Genomic DNA, 19,625 nt, shown 5'->3' with positions numbered 1-19,625 from the left:
GAAAGTGCTCCCTTTTTGAGTAATTAATTTGCTGTTATTCTCTATATCTACCTAGAATACAGTAAGCAAAGAAACACTTAATTTCACAGCCAGTGACACCAGGAAAATAAGTCTAACTTTCATTAACTCCTCAAGTTTTTTTTCTTTATACTGCTCACCTGTTTACTCTAACAACTATGAGTGTAACTAAAATATTCATGCTTTATTTCCTAAAATTTATTTTTTTTTACTCTATAGAAAATTAATTTTAACTTATTCTTTTCAATAGTTCTAATATTTTTGGCAGATTGCTCACTTGAAAGGGGATACTATCTTGCTTTTCTATCAGAAAGTGCTCCCTTTTTGAGTAATTAATTTGCTGTTATTCTCTATATCTACCTAGAATACAGTAAGCAAAGATACACTTAATTTCACAGCCATTGACACCAGGAAAAGACGTCTGACTTTCTTTAACTCCTCATATATTTTTTCTTAATACTGCTGACCTGTTTACTCTAACATTTATCAGTGTAACTAAAATATCCATGCTTTATTTCCTAAAATTTATTTTTTTTACTCTATAGAAAACTGATTTGAACTTATTCTTTTCAATAGTTCTGATAATTTTGGCAGATTGCTCACTTGAAAAGGGGTACTATCTTGCTTTTCTATCAGAAAGTGCTCCCTTTTGAGTAATTAATTTGCTGTTATTCTCTATCTACGTAGAATACAGTAAGCAAAGATACACTTAATTTCACAGCCATTGACACCAGGAAAATAAGTCTGACTTTCATTAACTGCTCATATATTTCTTTCTTAATACTGCTGACCTGTTTACTCTAACAACTATGAGTGTAACTAAATATTCATGCTTTATTTTCTTTAATTTAATTTTATTTATCTTTATAGATAACTGATTTGAACTTATTCTTTTCAATAGTTCTAATATTTTTGGCAGATTGCTCACTTGAAAGGGGGTACTATCTTGCTTTTCTATCAGAAAGTGCTCCCTTTTTGAGTAATTAATTTGCTGTTATTCTCTACATCTGCCTAGAATATAGTAAGCAAGGAATCACATAAATTCACTGACAGTCATTTAAGGAATTTAAGTCTGACTTTCAGGAACTACTCATATAATTTTTTCTTAATACTGCTGACCTGTTTACTCTAACTACTATGAGTGTAACTAAAATATTCATGCTTTATTAACAAAAATTTAATTTTTTTTACTCTATAGAAAACTGATTGGAACTTATTCTTTCAATAGTTCTGATAATTTTGGCAGATTGCTCACTTGAAAAGGGGTACTATCTTGCTTTTCTATCAGAAAGTGCTCCCTTTTTGAGTAATTAATTTGCTGTTATTCTCTATATCTACCTAGAGTACAGTAAGCAAAGAAACACTTAATTTCACAGCCAGTGACACCAGGAAAATAAGTCTGACTTTCATTAACTGCTCATATATTTCTTTCTTAATACTGCTGACCAGGGGCGTAGCCAGACCTTGCCAGGAGGGGGGGCCAGAGCCTGAGATGTGGGGGGCACTGTTAAGCCGCCTGCCCTGCTCGATCGCGCCGACACTCTTAAACTACCCCCCCTCCCGCCACCAACCCTCCCCCACCATCGCCGCCAGCCCCGCTACCGCATGATTTACCTTGATTGCTGGCGGGGATGCCCAAACCCCGCCAGCCAAGTGTGTTCTTCAGCGCTGGAGTTAGTAAACTCCGGCGCCTTCATTCAAGGAAGTTCGTCTGAAGGATCAGCTGGTTTTGACGCATTTACGTCCTGCACGGGGCTACATGCACGGTGCAGGACGTAAGGCATCAAAACCAGCTGATCCTTCAGACGAACTTTCTTGAATGAAGGCGCCGGAGTTTACTAACTCCAGTGCTGAAGAACACTCTTGGCTGGCGGGGTTTGGGCATCCCCGCCAGCAATCAAGGTAAATCATGCGGTAGCGGGGCTGGCGGCGATGGTGGCGGGAGGGGGGTTGTCGGCAGGGGGCCAGGGGCGAATCTGCGGGGGCCCGGGCCCCCTCAGGCCCCACGTAGCTACGCCACTGTTGCTGACCTGTTTACTCTAACAACTATGAGTGTAACTAAATATTCATTCTTTATTTTCTTTAATTTAATTTAATTTTTCTTTATAGATAACTGATTTGAACTTATTCTTTTCAATAGTTCTAATATTTTTGGCAGATTGCTCACTTGAAAGGGGGTACTATCTTGCTTTTCTATCAGAAAGTGCTCCCTTTTTGAGTAATTAATTTGCTGTTATTCTCTACATCTGCCTAGAATACAGTAAGCAAGGAATCACATAAATTCACTGACAGTCATTTAAGGAATTTAAGTCTGACTTTCAGGAACTACTCATATAATTTTTTCTTAATACTGCTGACCTGTTTACTCTAACTACAATGAGTGTAACTAAATATTCATGCTTTATTTTCTTTAATTTAATTTAATTTTTCTTTATAGATAACTGATTTGAACTTATTCTTTTCAATAGTTGTAGTAATTTTGGCAGATTGCTCACTTTAAAAGGGGTACAATCTTTTTTTTCTATCAGAAAGTGCTCCCTTTTTGAGTAATTTATTTGCTGTTATTCCCTATATCTACGTAGAATACAGTAAGCAAAGATACACTTAATTTCACAGCCAAGTCTGACTTTCATTAAGTGCTCATATATTTTTTTCTTAATACTGCTGACCTGTTTACTCTAACTACTATGACTGTAACTAAAATATTCATGCTTTATTAACAAAAATTTAATTTTTTTACTCTATAGAAAACTGATTGGAACTTATTCTTTCAATAGTTCTGATAATTTTGGCAGATTGCTCACTTGAAAAGGGGTACTATCTTTCTTTTCTATGGAAAGTGCTCCCTTTTTGAGTAATTAATTTGCTGTTATTCTCTACATCTGCCTAGAATACAGTAAGCAAAGAAACACTTAAATTCACTGACAATCATTTAAGGAATTTAAGTCTGACTTTCAGGTACTACTCATATAATTTTTCTTAATACTGCTGACCTCTCTAACAACTATGAGTGTAACTAAATATTCATCCTTAACATTGTCATTCGCACTTCAGGCAGCTCTTAACACATACTTAAAACTTAAATAACTCAAACAACATTTTTCTTTTTGGAATAAAATTTGGCTGCAGCTTTATTTTTAAATATTAATAAAATTCATTTACTTAACATCAACTTAGTAACATATCATTCTTTCCACCAGGTTAACTTCACAAATGCGGTTAATAATGTTAAGCCCTTCGGTAACGAACTGGCTCACTTTCTCCCCACTTCACAGTGTGATTAATAATAATGTTAAGCCCTTCGGTAACGAACTGGCTCACTTTCTCCCCACTTCACAGTGTGATTAATAATAATGTTAAGCCCTTCGGTAACGAACTGGCTCACTTTCTTCCCACCTTACCCCCCTCCCCCCATGTGACTTACGGTACCGTCAAGCCACCTCTTACTCATGGCGGTTCCGCCCACGAGTTCATTTCCATTTCATATATTTCATAATATTCATTTAACCGCTTCTGGTGCCTCTTAAACCCCTCATCCAGGCACCCCTTTCATGTAAAAGCTGCTACCCATATACCCCCAAATCCTCCCCACTTTCCCTAAACTTCTCAAAACCTCTGTCTCCACCACACACTCCCCACACCAAGGGCGGGCTGGGATGGGTCTTTAAACTCCCTTCTACTCACCCTAACCCTCTCCTACCTAACTAAAAACTACTTCTAAGCTCCAAATCTTCACCCTATCCTAACACTTCCCTTTCAGCCAATCCTATCCCTGTTTTCCTACCCAATCCCCTTCCTCCCTTTCCTGTTGCTAACCTCACCACTAACTACTTCTAAACTTACTCCCTCCTGCAACCCCCCCCCCCTTTCTTTACTTATTCTGGCTGCCTTGGCTTCAGCCAATGTTAACACCCTCACAGCTTAACTGTGAGGGCTTCCTAACATTGTCATTCGCACTTCAGGCAGCTCTTAACACATACTTAAAACTTAAATAACTCAAACAACATTTTTCTTTTTGGAATAAAATTTGGCTGCAGCTTTATTTTTAAATATTAATAAAATTCATTTACTTAACATCAACTTAGTAACATATCATTCTTTCCACCAGGTTAACTTCACAAATGCGGTTAATAATGTTAAGCCCTTCGGTAACGAACTGGCTCACTTTCTCCCCACTTCACAGTGTGATTAATAATAATGTTAAGCCCTTCGGTAACGAACTGGCTCACTTTCTCCCCACTTCACAGTGTGATTAATAATAATGTTAAGCCCTTCGGTAACGAACTGGCTCACTTTCTTCCCACCTTACCCCCCTCCCCCCATGTGACTTACGGTACCGTCAAGCCACCTCTTACTCATGGCGGTTCCGCCCACGAGTTCATTTCCATTTCATATATTTCATAATATTCATTTAACCGCTTCTGGTGCCTCTTAAACCCCTCATCCAGGCCACAAGCGGTGACAGACTCCATCTTGTCACCGCTCCCCCATAACCAAAGCTGCCGCCAAATCCTTCTTTAAGCAATCCTCCAACAAATCTTGGAGTGCACTCAAAAAGATATCAGTTCCAATATCGGACAGATGAACTCCATCCTGCCTATACAAACCTGCACAATCCGAAGAGATCAGGTCATGTGCTAACACCAAACCCCCATTCTCCCCATAAATTTTGACACTTCCCAATTCACCCTGCGCCTCAAACGCTCAATTCCTTTTGGATTAACTGCCCCCCTCCACACTCTTCTGGGAATAATCTGTGACCATACAATCAATGCTTCTGGAAAATAACTCATCACCTCCAATAATTCTGCTTTCATTACACGAATTAACTCAACTCCCTTTACCACACATAAATCATTTCACCCCAAATGAATACAAATTAAAACTGGAGAAGAGAATCGCCGAGCTTGCAGTAATGCTGGCAACAACTGCTTCCAAGTCATTCCTCGTATGGCCAACCAGCGGATTCGAATACCGAATTCCACCAATCCCAGGTTGGATCCCCACTTTGATTCCAAAGCATGCTTGTGTGCCCAAAAGACATATGAATGTCCGCAGATCCATACACATATGTCCGGAGGCAATACATCTGCAAAAGAAACTAGAACAATTAGCATAAACATTTTCATTTTTTATCACGAATATATCCTTTATATCTATTAGACCGCCATCTCTCCACCCGCTGAATTAAAGCCACCGAACCCCCTTCCAGGGCTACATTGGAAGCAGCACCAATTCGAAATGAGCGTGTCCCATATTCCTTCGGCTCTAAGCCCATATAACTCAAACCTTTCTTCATCACTGCTGCAAATTAATACCTCGTTAAAGGCATACCATTGCTATGGACCAACCAAACATCCCCAACCCACCGGCCTTACACCATTGTAATCTAATGCACCTTGCACTGGACAAAATTCCAAACTCTTAGCCGCTCGCAAACTAATCCAAATGCCTTTTCCCTCTTGGTCTGTTTTGGACTTCCGCAAATATATGCGCAACAGCCCCTTATTAACAATCACTTCATTTCTTCTCAAACCCTCCTCTTCCATAGCTCGCGTTGAGGAAACTACCAACTCCCCAACTCTGCAAGCTGCAAAAAAGGCTACCACAAAAGCCACCTGAAATAACAGTGTTTCATATTTTGATAAACAAACTTTTGTTAAAACTTTGCACAACTGCACAACTTGTGCATAAAATAACGGCTTCCTCACCCTCTTTATCCGTGATTTCTTGTGTACTCTGGAAAAACCACACAACAACTTCCGGATCAAATATTTCCCAGCTGGATCCGCCCAACCCAACAATTTTGAAACAAATGCTATTGCAGCCATCGTCTGAGATACCATCCCAAACGACCATTTACTATCCACTGCAAAAGCAATAAGCCGGACCATCCTCTCTTCACAAATTGGGAAAACCAAATCCCAACCTCTGTCTGCCCAGAATGCTAAGAATCTCCTCCATCCAACTCCATAAGCCTTCCCAGTATTTGGAGCTAATGCACTCATCAACAGCGCCTCACAACCTCCTAAAAATTGTGCCACAAATCTTCTGACATCCGTGTAGGCTCCCAATCTGCTGACAGAGCCAAAGCTCTGAAACGATGTAACTGTAAACGAGATAAAGCATCAGCAATCTCATTACAAACACCAGACACATGTCTTGCTGTTAGCCATAAATTTAATTGCAAACATTTTAAAACAATCAATCTCAACAGCTCAACTAACAGCGGACAACGCGAATACTGCTTATTGATTGCCCATACTACCGACATGTTGTCAGAATACAAGGCAATCCTCCTGTTACACAACCTCTGTTCCCATAAACACAAAGCCACCCAAATTGGAAATAATTCCAACAAAGCTATATTCTTACACAAACCCATCTCTCTCCACCATTGAGGCCACTCTTCTGCACACCATGCCCCTCCAAAATAAATCCCAAATCCAATTTCACCCGACGCATCTGTGAATAATTGCAAATCCACATTGGAGACCAATACCTCTTGCCACACACAAATTCCATTAAATACTGACAAAAATTCTCTCCAAATTTGCAAATCCGCTCGTACTGCCTGTGTTAAACGCACTCTAAAATGCGTCTTCCTCAAACCCACTGTTAACAAAGCCAAACGTCTCGAGAAAACTCGTCCCATAGGAATCACCCTTGTTGCAAAATTAAAAATGCCCCAACAACGACTGAATCTCCTTCAACTTCAACTTTTTCTTAATGCATACCCTATCAAATCTCCTGACGCAAAGCCACAATTTTTCCTATACATTTATCAAAATAAAATTTTCCTTCAAATTTAAATCCCAGCAACCTAAAAGCTGTAGGGTGTACCGGCAATAAACGGAAAGCTGCTTCAATATCCGCTTTTCCATCAAAGCACCTTTTCCTAAATTCCTCAACAAATCCACCGCCTGCTCAAAACTGGCATATTGGACTGTACACAATTCTGGATCAATAAAACTATTTACACCAGAACCTACCGGATATGACAAATTATGAATCAACCTGTACGTCCCCGGCTCTTTTTTCGGTATCACACCCAATGAAGACACAACTAGATTTTTCATCGGCAGGTCAACAAACGGCCCCGCTATCCACCCAAGATTCAACTCCTTCCTCAACTTCTTCCGAACCACTTCCGCATGCTGAATCACAGATACTGAATTCTTACACTTATGATCCAACACCGGTCCATCAAATGGGATCTGAAAACCTTCTAAAAAAAAAAAAAACCGACCCACCACAAATACGCATCTCCACCACACGGGTACCGATCCAGCCAATGTTTTAAAGCCGATAAATTAATAGGAGAAGGAGCCTTGCCAGCCCAAACCTGTGCCTCCCATATTTCCACCTCGCCCTGCCCTACCCCGCCCCCCCAACCCTCTGGGACATTTAAACACCGGGTGTAGTCCTTGACAGACACTGCAACAGTGCCGGAATCTGCAGGCCGGCCTATTACATCGTCCTGCATTAAATTGGAAACAAGCATTACCTGGGCCGTTCCCTTTTCCCCCCAATCCGCTTGTCCCAGCACTTCCTCCTCCTGCCATTCCAAAACTCCCTGCTCGGACCATGCCCATTCCCCCGGTATTTCCCACTGAGCCACTACCGTACCCAGGAAATCCGGCAGAGGCTCCCGAACGAAAGGGGGGGTTAACCGCAGGTGTAAAATTAGCAATCCACAAATCAACATCTCTCACACCCCAATTTTCAGATTTGTCCTTTGCCAAACTTCGTCTAAACTGCTCATCATAATTAACCCAGGCCCAACCTCCATACAATTTATAAGCTCTCAATATTAAATCACCATATCTCAATAAACCCGGATACAATGCCGGTTTCTGCGCCCCAAGAACACTTACAAATACATGAAAACTTAACAACCAATTCATAATCGTCTTTGTAACTCTCCCTCTTTTTTTCTTTCCCTCTTCTTTTCCTCCATCCTTTCCTGTATTACCCTCCTTATCCCGCGCCAATAAAGCAAATAAATCTATATATTTGCCCTTTAAAATTCTCTGCCTCCACTTTAATGTTATATAACAATCTAAAGGTGCAATACTACATAACGTATGCCCCATCCTAGAACCGACCAACACACCAGGCAACTGAGTGTCTCCCGAAACTTGTAAACCATTCCCTCCATCCTCTTCTTCAGAAGAAGATGAAGAAGACCCTGATGAATCCCACGAATCTGAAGATTCCCACACCTGCATCGGGTCTCCAGTCCCACCCCTCCTCTGCCGTTTTTCACTATCCAGCCGCCTAACGACATGACACAAATTACGTAAAAATTTTTTATTCCTCAACTTCTTCCTCAAACACTTCCCCGTCACCCTTTTGGACCTGCTCCTCGAGGAAGGCCCCTCCAAAGGATCCTCCACATCAGCATTCTGCACTGGAACATCATCTCGCATCTGAATACCACCAACCAGGTCACCAATTGAAGTATCAACTTCCACCCAATAAGCCCTCTCCTGTTCCATATTCAAACCCACCTGACATCCCATATCAACCCTTTGTCCACCACCCACCTCTTCATCACCATCTACCACTCTCCCAACATTCCCCCTGTCCTCACCAACACTCACCCTTTCAGACAAATTCATACCATGTTTTTTCTTTTCCTTCGCTTTACCACCACCCTTACCAATCTTTTTGGACCCCATTCTCCACAGTTTTTATTTTATTTTATTTTTTTTTAATTACCCCAGTTCACTCACCCCAAAACACCCCAGTCCCAATTCCCCCAAACAAACACCCTTTTGATTAAACTAATATCTCCACAACTTTCCACCCAAAAGAAAAAACCCAACCCCCCTAATAACCCACAATTCAGCCACCCCTTTAGATAACCCCAACCTTAAAACTTCACCAACTTCCCAAAAGTCTGTCAAAACGCTTTAATCCATCCAAAATTCCTCTCACAAACTTCCTCCCCTATTACCTTCCGATTTCCCACTTTCTTACTCTGTAAAACACCTCACTGACATCCTCAAACCATCCAGCCCCTCATATCGCCATTTCCCACTGACACCCCGCTCACACACGTGTCCTCACCCACCCCTCAACGTAACACACCCGTCACTCTTCCTTCACACAACCCCACACTCGCAATTAAAACCGCCGCATTACCCTTCAATAACGCCAAATAAACTCCCAATTCGCCTCCGTTTTCTTCCCCCCCCACCTCCGCGAAACCGGAAGTGCACTCAAAAACCCTCGTTTCACTCACCCGCCCCCTCCCTGTCACAAACACCTCTCAAATCCCACTTTTCCGTCCCTCAGTCACCAAACCGCCAACTCATTAAAATAAAAATAAAAGCGCTCCGTTTCCCAACCCCCCTCACCTCCGCGAAACCGGAAGTGCCGCCGCGATGTTTTCTTCGACGCAAATACAAAGCACCAGCCTCCCCCACCTCAGGTAACCAAGAAATTCTTTCGTTTTTTGCCACTTTTCCCCTCAAAATTCTCTTTAAACTCCCTTCTACTCACCCTAACCCTCTCCTACCTAACTAAAAACTACTTCTAAGCTCCAAATCTTCACCCTATCCTAACACTTCCCTTTCAGCCAATCCTATCCCTGTTTTCCTACCCAATGCCCTTCCTCCCTTTCCTGTTGCTAACCTCACCACTAACTACTTCTAAACTTACTCCCTCCTGCAACCCCCCCCCCCCCCCTTTCTTTACTTATTCTGGCTGCCTTGGCTTCAGCCAATGTTAACACCCTCACAGCTTAACTGTGAGGGCTTCCTTATTTCCTAAAATTTGACTTTTTTACACTATGGAAAACTAGTCCACCCAGATCTGTCATGAAAATAAAAGCAAATGGTTATTATATATTTTCTCTTCACTTTCATCATATCTTTCAAAGTTATGAGTGTATCTAAAATGTTCATGCTTTTTTTCCTTTAATTTAATTTTGTTTACTCTATAGAAAACTGATTTGAACTTATTCTTTTCAATAGTTCTGATAATTTGGGCAGATTGCTCACCTGAAAAGGGGTACTATCTTTCCTGTCTATCAGAAAGTGCTCCCTTTTTGAGTAATTAATTTGCTGTTATTCTCTAGATCTACATAGAATACAGTAAGCAAAGATACACTTAATTTCACCGCCATTGACACCTGGAAAATAAGTCTGTGGAAGACTTGCAGCTCATCTGCATATCCTTTACCGCCTTCTCCAGGTTGACTCCCAGGTCCACTCCGATCCACTCAGGGCCTCCGCTCTAGGTGCCCAGCGCTCCCACCAGGTGCTGTGGAGGACTTGCAGCCCTTCTGCATTTCCTCACAGCTGTATCCGGGGTGACTCCCAAATCCACCCCGATCTTCCTAGGGCCCTCGCTCCAGGTGCCAGAGTTTCCAGGTGCTTTTTGGCTAGGATTAGGCGACCCTCAGGGGGAGGAATGCTGGCTTTGGCCTAACCCCTGGTAAGCCTTTTCCTCAGCTGAGAGGTGCCCAGCTCTACACCCGGCTGCCTTTCTGGTGCTGTGGAGGACTTGCAGGTCATCTGCATATCCTTTACAGTCTTCTCCGGGGTGACTCCCAGGACTTCTCTGATCCACCCAGGGCCTCCGCTCTAGGTGCCCAGCGCTCCTCCCACCAGGTGCTGTGGAGGACTTGCAGTCCTTCTGCATTTCCTCACAGCTGTATCCAGGGTGACTCCCAGGTCCACCCTGATCTTCCTAGGGCCCTCGCTCCAGGTGCCAGAGTTTCCATGTGCTTTTTGGCTAGGATTAGTCGACCCTCAGGGGGAGGAATGCTGGCTTCGACCTAACCCCTGGTAAGCCTTTTCCTTAGCTGAGAGGTGCCCAGCTCTACCACCGGCTGCCTTTCAGGTGCTGTGGAGGACTTGCAGCTCATCTGCATATCCTTTACAGCCTTCTCCGCGGTGACTCCCAGGTCCACTCCGATCCACTCAGGGCCTCTGCTCTAGGTTCCCAGCGCTCCCACCAGGTACTGTGGAGGACTAGCAGCCCTTCTGCATTTCCTCACAGCTGTTATTCTCTAGATCTACCTAGAATACATTAAGCAGAGAAGCACTTAAATTCAAAGACGGACTCTTAAGGAATTAAGACTGACTTTCAGGTACTCCTCATATAATTTTTTCTTAATACTACTGATCTGTTTATTCTAACAACTATGAGTGTAATGTACAACTCCTACAAATGATGAGGTGCAAATAGGATGATTGGATGTTCCGATCACGGTTCAGGGGTTCCCCACACCCACACTCACCATTGTGAAGTTTTACAGAAAAATTTAGAAATTCTTTTAACTATAGAGTGTGCAACTTTGAATGTTAGTCGAATTTCCCTTGATGTTCAGAATTGTAATAATAACAATGTTGCACACTAAATAATGAATTAAATTGAAATAATTTATTGCACCAGATGGGTTCTTTAAATACTTGCAATAAATAGTTTCTCTTTTAATAAACAGCTGTATTTAAAACGTAATATTTATATGTTCAATCATATATAAATACAAATTCCAAAATGCAAACAGTTTTATATTGTATTATAAGAATAAGCAAATGTAAACTGCAACTTTTCCTTTAAATTGTAGACAACATGTCTATCTCCAACTACTAATCTTCATTTATCCAAGCCTTCATCAAAATCTATCAGATAAGTATAAATGCTGCTTAATTATGTTGTTACTTAGAATTTATTTCAACTAATAATCCCATCAAAGAATTGATTCTTTGTGTCACTTTTCTTTTTCAGGGATCAAACTTCCCCACTTTAAAATGAGCAAACGCATCAATTTCCAGGTAAATATATAATTCTAAATGTAGTGTCCCTGAACAGTTGTAGACTGTGATGCATGTACTTAGCTGTATTTTGCTGAACTTTCTTGCATGCAAAACCTTTGGTCTTTCTTGACATTGGTGCACTTGTTATTCTGGTATCGCCCTCCTGTTTTGTTCAACCACCTCAGTAGTTTTTTAAATTTTTGCCAGGAAGCAGGAACCCAGAACCTGAATACCTACTACACTAAGCTTTAATAAATGAAAAGAAGGAAAACCCTACCATTTACCTAATACAACAGCTCTTAAAATTCAGTCTATCTCTAATCTTAGTCCTTTTTTGCACTAACTCACCCAGGTAACAATAATGTATAATTGTTCATCCCTATGCTATCCCTTCCACAAGATAATTCATTAGAAAAACTGATAAAAATATTTTACATTCCCTTTATCAGAATTCCAATCACAGACATTTATAGGGACAACCGCTAACACCGTCCTCAGATCTTTCAAAGTTATGAGTGTGATTAAAATGTTCATGCTTTATTTCTTTTAAATTAATTTTCTTTGCTCTTTAGATAACTGATTTGAACTTATTCTTTTCAATAGTTCTGATAATTTTGGCAGATTGCTCACTTGAAAAGGGGTACTATCTTTTTTTTTCTATTGGAAAGTGCACCCTTTTTGAGTAATTGATTTGCTGTTATTCTCTATATCTAGCTGAAATACAGTAAGCAAAGAAATAAGTTCACCGTCTCTTAAGGAATTGAAGTCTGAATTTCAGGAACTCTTTATATAATTTTTTCTTAGTACTGCTGACCTGTTTACTCTAACAACTATTCATGCTTTATTTCCTAAAATTTATTTTTTTACTCTACAGAAAACTGATTTGAACTTATTCTTTTCAATAGTTCTAATAATTTTGGCAGATTGCTCACTTGAAAAGGGGTACTATCTTTTTTTTCTATTAGAAAGTGCTCCCTTTTTGAGTAATTAATTTGCTGTTATTCTCTATATCTACATAGAATACAGTAAGCAAAGATACACTTAATTTCACAGCCATTGACACCAGGAAAATAAGTCTGACTTTCTTTAACTCCTCATATTTTTTTTCTTTATACTGCTCACCTGTTTACTCTAACAACTATGAGTGTAACTAAATATTCATGCTTTATTTCCTAAAATTTAATTTTATTTTTCTTTATAGATAACTGATTTGAACTTATTCTTTTCAATAGTTGTAGTAATTTTGGCAGATTGCTCACTTTAAAAGGGGTACTATCTAGCTTTTCTACCAGAAAGTGCCCCCTTTTTGAGTAATTAATTTGCTGTTATTCTCTATCCACGTAGAATACAGTAAGCAAAGAAACACTTAATTTCACAGCCATTGACACCAGGAAAAGACGTCTGACTTTCTTTAACTCCTCATATATTTTTTCTTAATACTGCTCACCTGTTTACTCTAACAATTATGAGTGTAACTAAATATTCATGCTTTATTTCCTAAAATTTATTTTTTTTACTCTATAGAAAACTGATTTGAACTTATTCTTTTCAATAGTTCTGATATTTTTAGCAGATTGCTCACTTGAAAAGGGGTACTATCTTGCTTTTCTATCAGAAAGTGCTCACTTTTTGAGTAATTAATTTGCTGTTATTCTCTATATCTACCTAGAATACAGTAAGCAAAGAAACACTTAATTTCACAGCCAGTGACACCAGGAAAATAAGTCTAACTTTCATTAACTCCTCAAGTTTTTTTTCTTTATACTGCTCACCTGTTTACTCTAACAACTATGAGTGTAACTAAAATATTCATGCTTTATTTCCTAAAATTTATTTTTTTTTACTCTATAGAAAATTAATTTTAACTTATTCTTTTCAATAGTTCTAATATTTTTGGCAGATTGCTCACTTGAAAGGTGGTACTATCTTGCTTTTCTATCAGAAAGTGCTCCCTTTTTGAGTAATTAATTTGCTGTTATTCTCTATATCTACCTAGAATACAGTAAGCAAAGAAACACTTAATTTCACAGCCAGTGACACCAGGAAAATAAGTCTAACTTTCATTAACTCCTCAAGTTTTTTTTCTTTATACTGCTCACCTGTTTACTCTAACAACTATGAGTGTAACTAAAATATTCATGCTTTATTTCCTAAAATTTATTTTTTTTTACTCTATAGAAAATTAATTTTAACTTATTCTTTTCAATAGTTCTAATATTTTTGGCAGATTGCTCACTTGAAAGGGGGTACTATCTTGCTTTTCTATCAGAAAGTGCTCCCTTTTTGAGTAATTAATTTGCTGTTATTCTCTATATCTACCTAGAATACAGTAAGCAAAGATACACTTAATTTCACAGCCATTGACACCAGGAAAAGACGTCTGACTTTCTTTAACTCCTCATATATTTTTTCTTAATACTGCTGACCTGTTTACTCTAACATTTATCAGTGTAACTAAAATATCCATGCTTTATTTCCTAAAATTTATTTTTTTTACTCTATAGAAAACTGATTTGAACTTATTCTTTTCAATAGTTCTGATAATTTTGGCAGATTGCTCACTTGAAAAGGGGTACTATCTTGCTTTTCTATCAGAAAGTGCTCCCTTTTTGAGTAATTAATTTGCTGTTATTCTCTATCTACGTAGAATACAGTAAGCAAAGATACACTTAATTTCACAGCCATTGACACCAGGAAAATAAGTCTGACTTTCATTAACTGCTCATATATTTCTTTCTTAATACTGCTGACCTGTTTACTCTAACAACTATGAGTGTAACTAAATATTCATGCTTTATTTTCTTTAATTTAATTTTATTTATCTTTATAGATAACTGATTTGAACTTATTCTTTTCAATAGTTCTAATATTTTTGGCAGATTGCTCACTTGAAAGGGGGTACTATCTTGCTTTTCTATCAGAAAGTGCTCCCTTTTTGAGTAATTAATTTGCTGTTATTCTCTACATCTGCCTAGAATATAGTAAGCAAGGAATCACATAAATTCACTGACAGTCATTTAAGGAATTTAAGTCTGACTTTCAGGAACTACTCATATAATTTTTTCTTAATACTGCTGACCTGTTTACTCTAACTACTATGAGTGTAACTAAAATATTCATGCTTTATTAACAAAAATTTAATTTTTTTTACTCTATAGAAAACTGATTGGAACTTATTCTTTCAATAGTTCTGATAATTTTGGCAGATTGCTCACTTGAAAAGGGGTACTATCTTGCTTTTCTATCAGAAAGTGCTCCCTTTTTGAGTAATTAATTTGCTGTTATTCTCTATATCTACCTAGAGTACAGTAAGCAAAGAAACACTTAATTTCACAGCCAGTGACACCAGGAAAATAAGTCTGACTTTCATTAACTGCTCATATATTTCTTTCTTAATACTGCTGACCAGGGGCGTAGCCAGACCTTGCCAGGAGGGGGGGCCAGAGCCTGAGATGTGGGGGGCACTGTTAAGCCGCCTCCCCTGCTCGATCGCGCCGACACTCTTAAACTACCCCCCCTCCCGCCACCAACCCTCCCCCACCATCGCCGCCAGCCCCGCTACCGCATGATTTACCTTGATTGCTGGCGGGGATGCCCAAACCCCGCCAGCCAAGTGTGTTCTTCAGCGCTGGAGTTAGTAAACTCCGGCGCCTTCATTCAAGGAAGTTCGTCTGAAGGATCAGCTGGTTTTGACGCATTTACGTCCTGCACGGGGCTACATGCACGGTGCAGGACGTAAGGCATCAAAACCAGCTGATCCTTCAGACGAACTTTCTTGAATGAAGGCGCCGGAGTTTACTAACTCCAGTGCTGAAGAACACTCTTGGCTGGCGGGGTTTGGGCATCCCCGCCAGCAATCAAGGTAAATCATGCGGTAGCGGGGCTGGCGGCGATGTGGGGGAGGGTTGGTGGCGGGAGGGGGGTTGTCGGCAGGGGGCCAGGGGCGAATCTGCGGGGGCCCGGGCCCCCTCAGGCCCCACGTAGCTACGCCACTGTTGCTGACCTGTTTACTCTAACAACTATGAGTGTAACTAAATATTCATTCTTTATTTTCTTTAATTTAATTTAATTTTTCTTTATAGATAACTGATTTGAACTTATTCTTTTCAATAGTTCTAATATTTTTGGCAGATTGCTCACTTGAAAGGGGGTACTATCTTGCTTTTCTATCAGAAAGTGCTCCCTTTTTGAGTAATTAATTTGCTGTTATTCTCTACATCTGCCTAGAATACAGTAAGCAAGGAATCACATAAATTCACTGACAGTCATTTAAGGAATTTAAGTCTGACTTTCAGGAACTACTCATATAATTTTTTCTTAATACTGCTGACCTGTTTACTCTAACTACAATGAGTGTAACTAAATATTCATGCTTTATTTTCTTTAATTTAATTTTATTTTTCTTTATAGATAACTGATTTGAACTTATTCTTTTCAATAGTTGTAGTAATTTTGGCAGATTGCTCACTTTAAAAGGGGTACAATCTTTTTTTTCTATCAGAAAGTGCTCCCTTTTTGAGTAATTTATTTGCTGTTATTCCCTATATCTACGTAGAATACAGTAAGCAAAGATACACTTAATTTCACAGCCAAGTCTGACTTTCATTAAGTGCTCATATATTTTTTTCTTAATACTGCTGACCTGTTTACTCTAACTACTATGACTGTAACTAAAATATTCATGCTTTATTAACAAAAATTTAATTTTTTTTACTCTATAGAAAACTGATTGGAACTTATTCTTTCAATAGTTCTGATAATTTTGGCAGATTGCTCACTTGAAAAGGGGTACTATCTTTCTTTTCTATGGAAAGTGCTCCCTTTTGAGTAATTAATTTGCTGTTATTCTCTACATCTGCCTAGAATACAGTAAGCAAAGAAACACTTAAATTCACTGACAATCATTTAAGGAATTTAAGTCTGACTTTCAGGTACTACTCATATAATTTTTCTTAATACTGCTGACCTCTCTAACAACTATGAGTGTAACTAAATATTCATCCTTTATTTCCTAAAATTTGACTTTTTTACACTATGGAAAACTAGTCCACCCAGATCTGTCATGAAAATAAAAGCAAATGGTTATTATATATTTTCTCTTCACTTTCATCATATCTTTCAAAGTTATGAGTGTATCTAAAATGTTCATGCTTTTTTTCCTTTAATTTAATTTTGTTTACTCTATAGAAAACTGATTTGAACTTATTCTTTTCAATAGTTCTGATAATTTGGGCAGATTGCTCACCTGAAAAGGGGTACTATCTTTCCTGTCTATCAGAAAGTGCTCCCTTTTTGAGTAATTAATTTGCTGTTATTCTCTAGATCTACATAGAATACAGTAAGCAAAGATACAATTAATTTCACCGCCATTGACACCTGGAAAATAAGTCTGTGGAAGACTTGCAGCTCATCTGCATATCCTTTACCGCCTTCTCCAGGTTGACTCCCAGGTCCACTCCGATCCACTCAGGGCCTCCGCTCTAGGTGCCCAGCGCTCCCACCAGGTGCTGTGGAGGACTTGCAGCCCTTCTGCATTTCCTCACAGCTGTATCCGGGGTGACTCCCAAATCCACCCCGATCTTCCTAAGGCCCTCGCTCCAGGTGCCAGAGTTTCCAGGTGCTTTTTGGCTAGGATTAGGCGACCCTCAGGGGGAGGAATGCTGGCTTTGGCCTAACCCCTGGTAAGCCTTTTCCTCAGCTGAGAGGTGCCCAGCTCTACACCCGGCTGCCTTTCTGGTGCTGTGGAGGACATGCAGGTCATCTGCATATCCTTTACAGTCTTCTCCGGGGTGACTCCCAGGACTTCTCTGATCCACTCAGGGCCTCCGCTCTAGGTGCCCAGCGCTCCTCCCACCAGGTGCTGTGGAGGACTTGCAGTCCTTCTGCATTTCCTCACAGCTGTATCCGGGGTGACTCCCAGGTCCACCCTGATCTTCCTAGGGCCCTCACTCCAGGTGCCAGAGTTTCCAGGTGCTTTTTGGCTAGGATTAGTCGACCCTCAGGGGGAGGAATGCTGGCTTCGACCTAACCCCTGGTAAGCCTTTTCCTTAGCTGAGAGGTGCCCAGCTCTACCACCGGCTGCCTTTCAGGTGCTGTGGAGGACTTGCAGCTCATCTGCATATCCTTTACAGCCTTCTCCGGGGTGACTCCCAGGTCCACTCCGATCCACTCAGGGCCTCTGCTCTAGGTGCCCAGTGCTCCCACCAGGTACTGTGGAGGACTAGCAGCCCTTCTGCATTTCCTCACAGCTGTTATTCTCTAGATCTACCTAGAATACATTAAGCAGAGAAGCACTTAAATTCAAAGACGGACTCTTAAGGAATTTAAGACTGACTTTCAGGTACTCCTCATATAATTTTTTCTTAATACTACTGATCTGTTTATTCTAACAACTATGTGTGTAATGTACAACTCCTACAAATGATGAGGTGCAAATAGGGTGATTGGATGTTCCGATCACGGTTCAGGGGTTCCCCACGCCCACACTCACCATTGTGAAGTTTTACAGAAAAATTTAGAAATTCTTTTAACTATAGAGTGTGAAACTTTGAATGTTAGTCGAATTTCCCTTGATGTTCAGAATTGTAATAATAACAATGTTGCACACTAAATAATGAATTAAATTGAAATAATTTATTGCACCAGATGGGTTCTTTAAATACTTGCAATAAATAGTTTCTCTTTTAATAAACAGCTGTATTTAAAACGTAATATTTATATGTTCAATCATATATAAATACAAATTCCAAAATGCAAACAGTTTTATATTGTATTATAAGAATAAGCAAATGTAAACTGCAACTTTTCCTTTAAATTGTAGACAACATGTCTACCTCCAACTACTAATCTTCATTTATCCAAGCCTTCATCAAAATCTATCAGATAAGTATAAATGCTGCTAAATTATTTTGTTACTTAGAATTTATTTCAACTAATAATCCCATCAAAGAATTGATTCTTTGTGTCACTTTTCTTTTTCAGGGATCAAATTTCCCCACTTTATAATGAGCAAACGCATCAATTTCCAGGTAAATATATAATTCTAAATATAGTGTCCCTGAACAGTTGTAGACTGTGATGCATGTACTTAGCTGTATTTTGCTGAACTTTCTTGCATGCAAAACCTTTGGTCTTTCTTGACATTGGTGCACTTGTTATTCTGGTATCGCCCTCCTGTTTTGTTCAACCACCTCAGTAGTTTTTTAAATTTTTGCCAGGAAGCAGGAACCCAGAACCTGAATACCTACTACACTAAGCTTTAATAAATGAAAAGAAGGAAAACCCTACCATTTACCTAATACAACAGCTCTTAAAATTCAGTCTATCTCTAATCTTAGTACTTTTTTGCACTAACTCACCCAGGTAACAATAATGTATAATTGTTCATCCCTATGCTATCCCTTCCACAAGATAATTCATTAGAAAAACTGATAAAAATATTTTACATTCCCTTTATCAGAATTCCAATCACAGACATTTATAGGGACAACCGCTAACACCGTCCTCAGATCTTTCAAAGTTATGAGTGTGACTAAAATGTTCATGCTTTATTTCTTTTAAATTAATTTTCTTTGCTCTATAGATAACTGATTTGAACTTATTCTTTTCAATAGTTCTGATAATTTTGGCAGATTGCTCACTTGAAAAGGGGTACTATCTTTTTTTTTCTATTGGAAAGTGCACCCTTTTTGAGTAATTGATATGCTGTTATTCTCTATATCTAGCTGAAATACAGTAAGCAAAGAAATAAGTTCACCGTCTCTTAAGGAATTGAAGTCTGAATTTCAGGAACTCTTTATATAATTTTTCTTAGTACTGCTGACCTGTTTACTC

This window comes from Microcaecilia unicolor, chromosome 1 (assembly GCF_901765095.1).
Source record: "Microcaecilia unicolor chromosome 1, aMicUni1.1, whole genome shotgun sequence".
NCBI classification, from domain to species: domain Eukaryota; kingdom Metazoa; phylum Chordata; class Amphibia; order Gymnophiona; family Siphonopidae; genus Microcaecilia; species Microcaecilia unicolor.
This window is presented reverse-complemented; position numbering follows the sequence as displayed.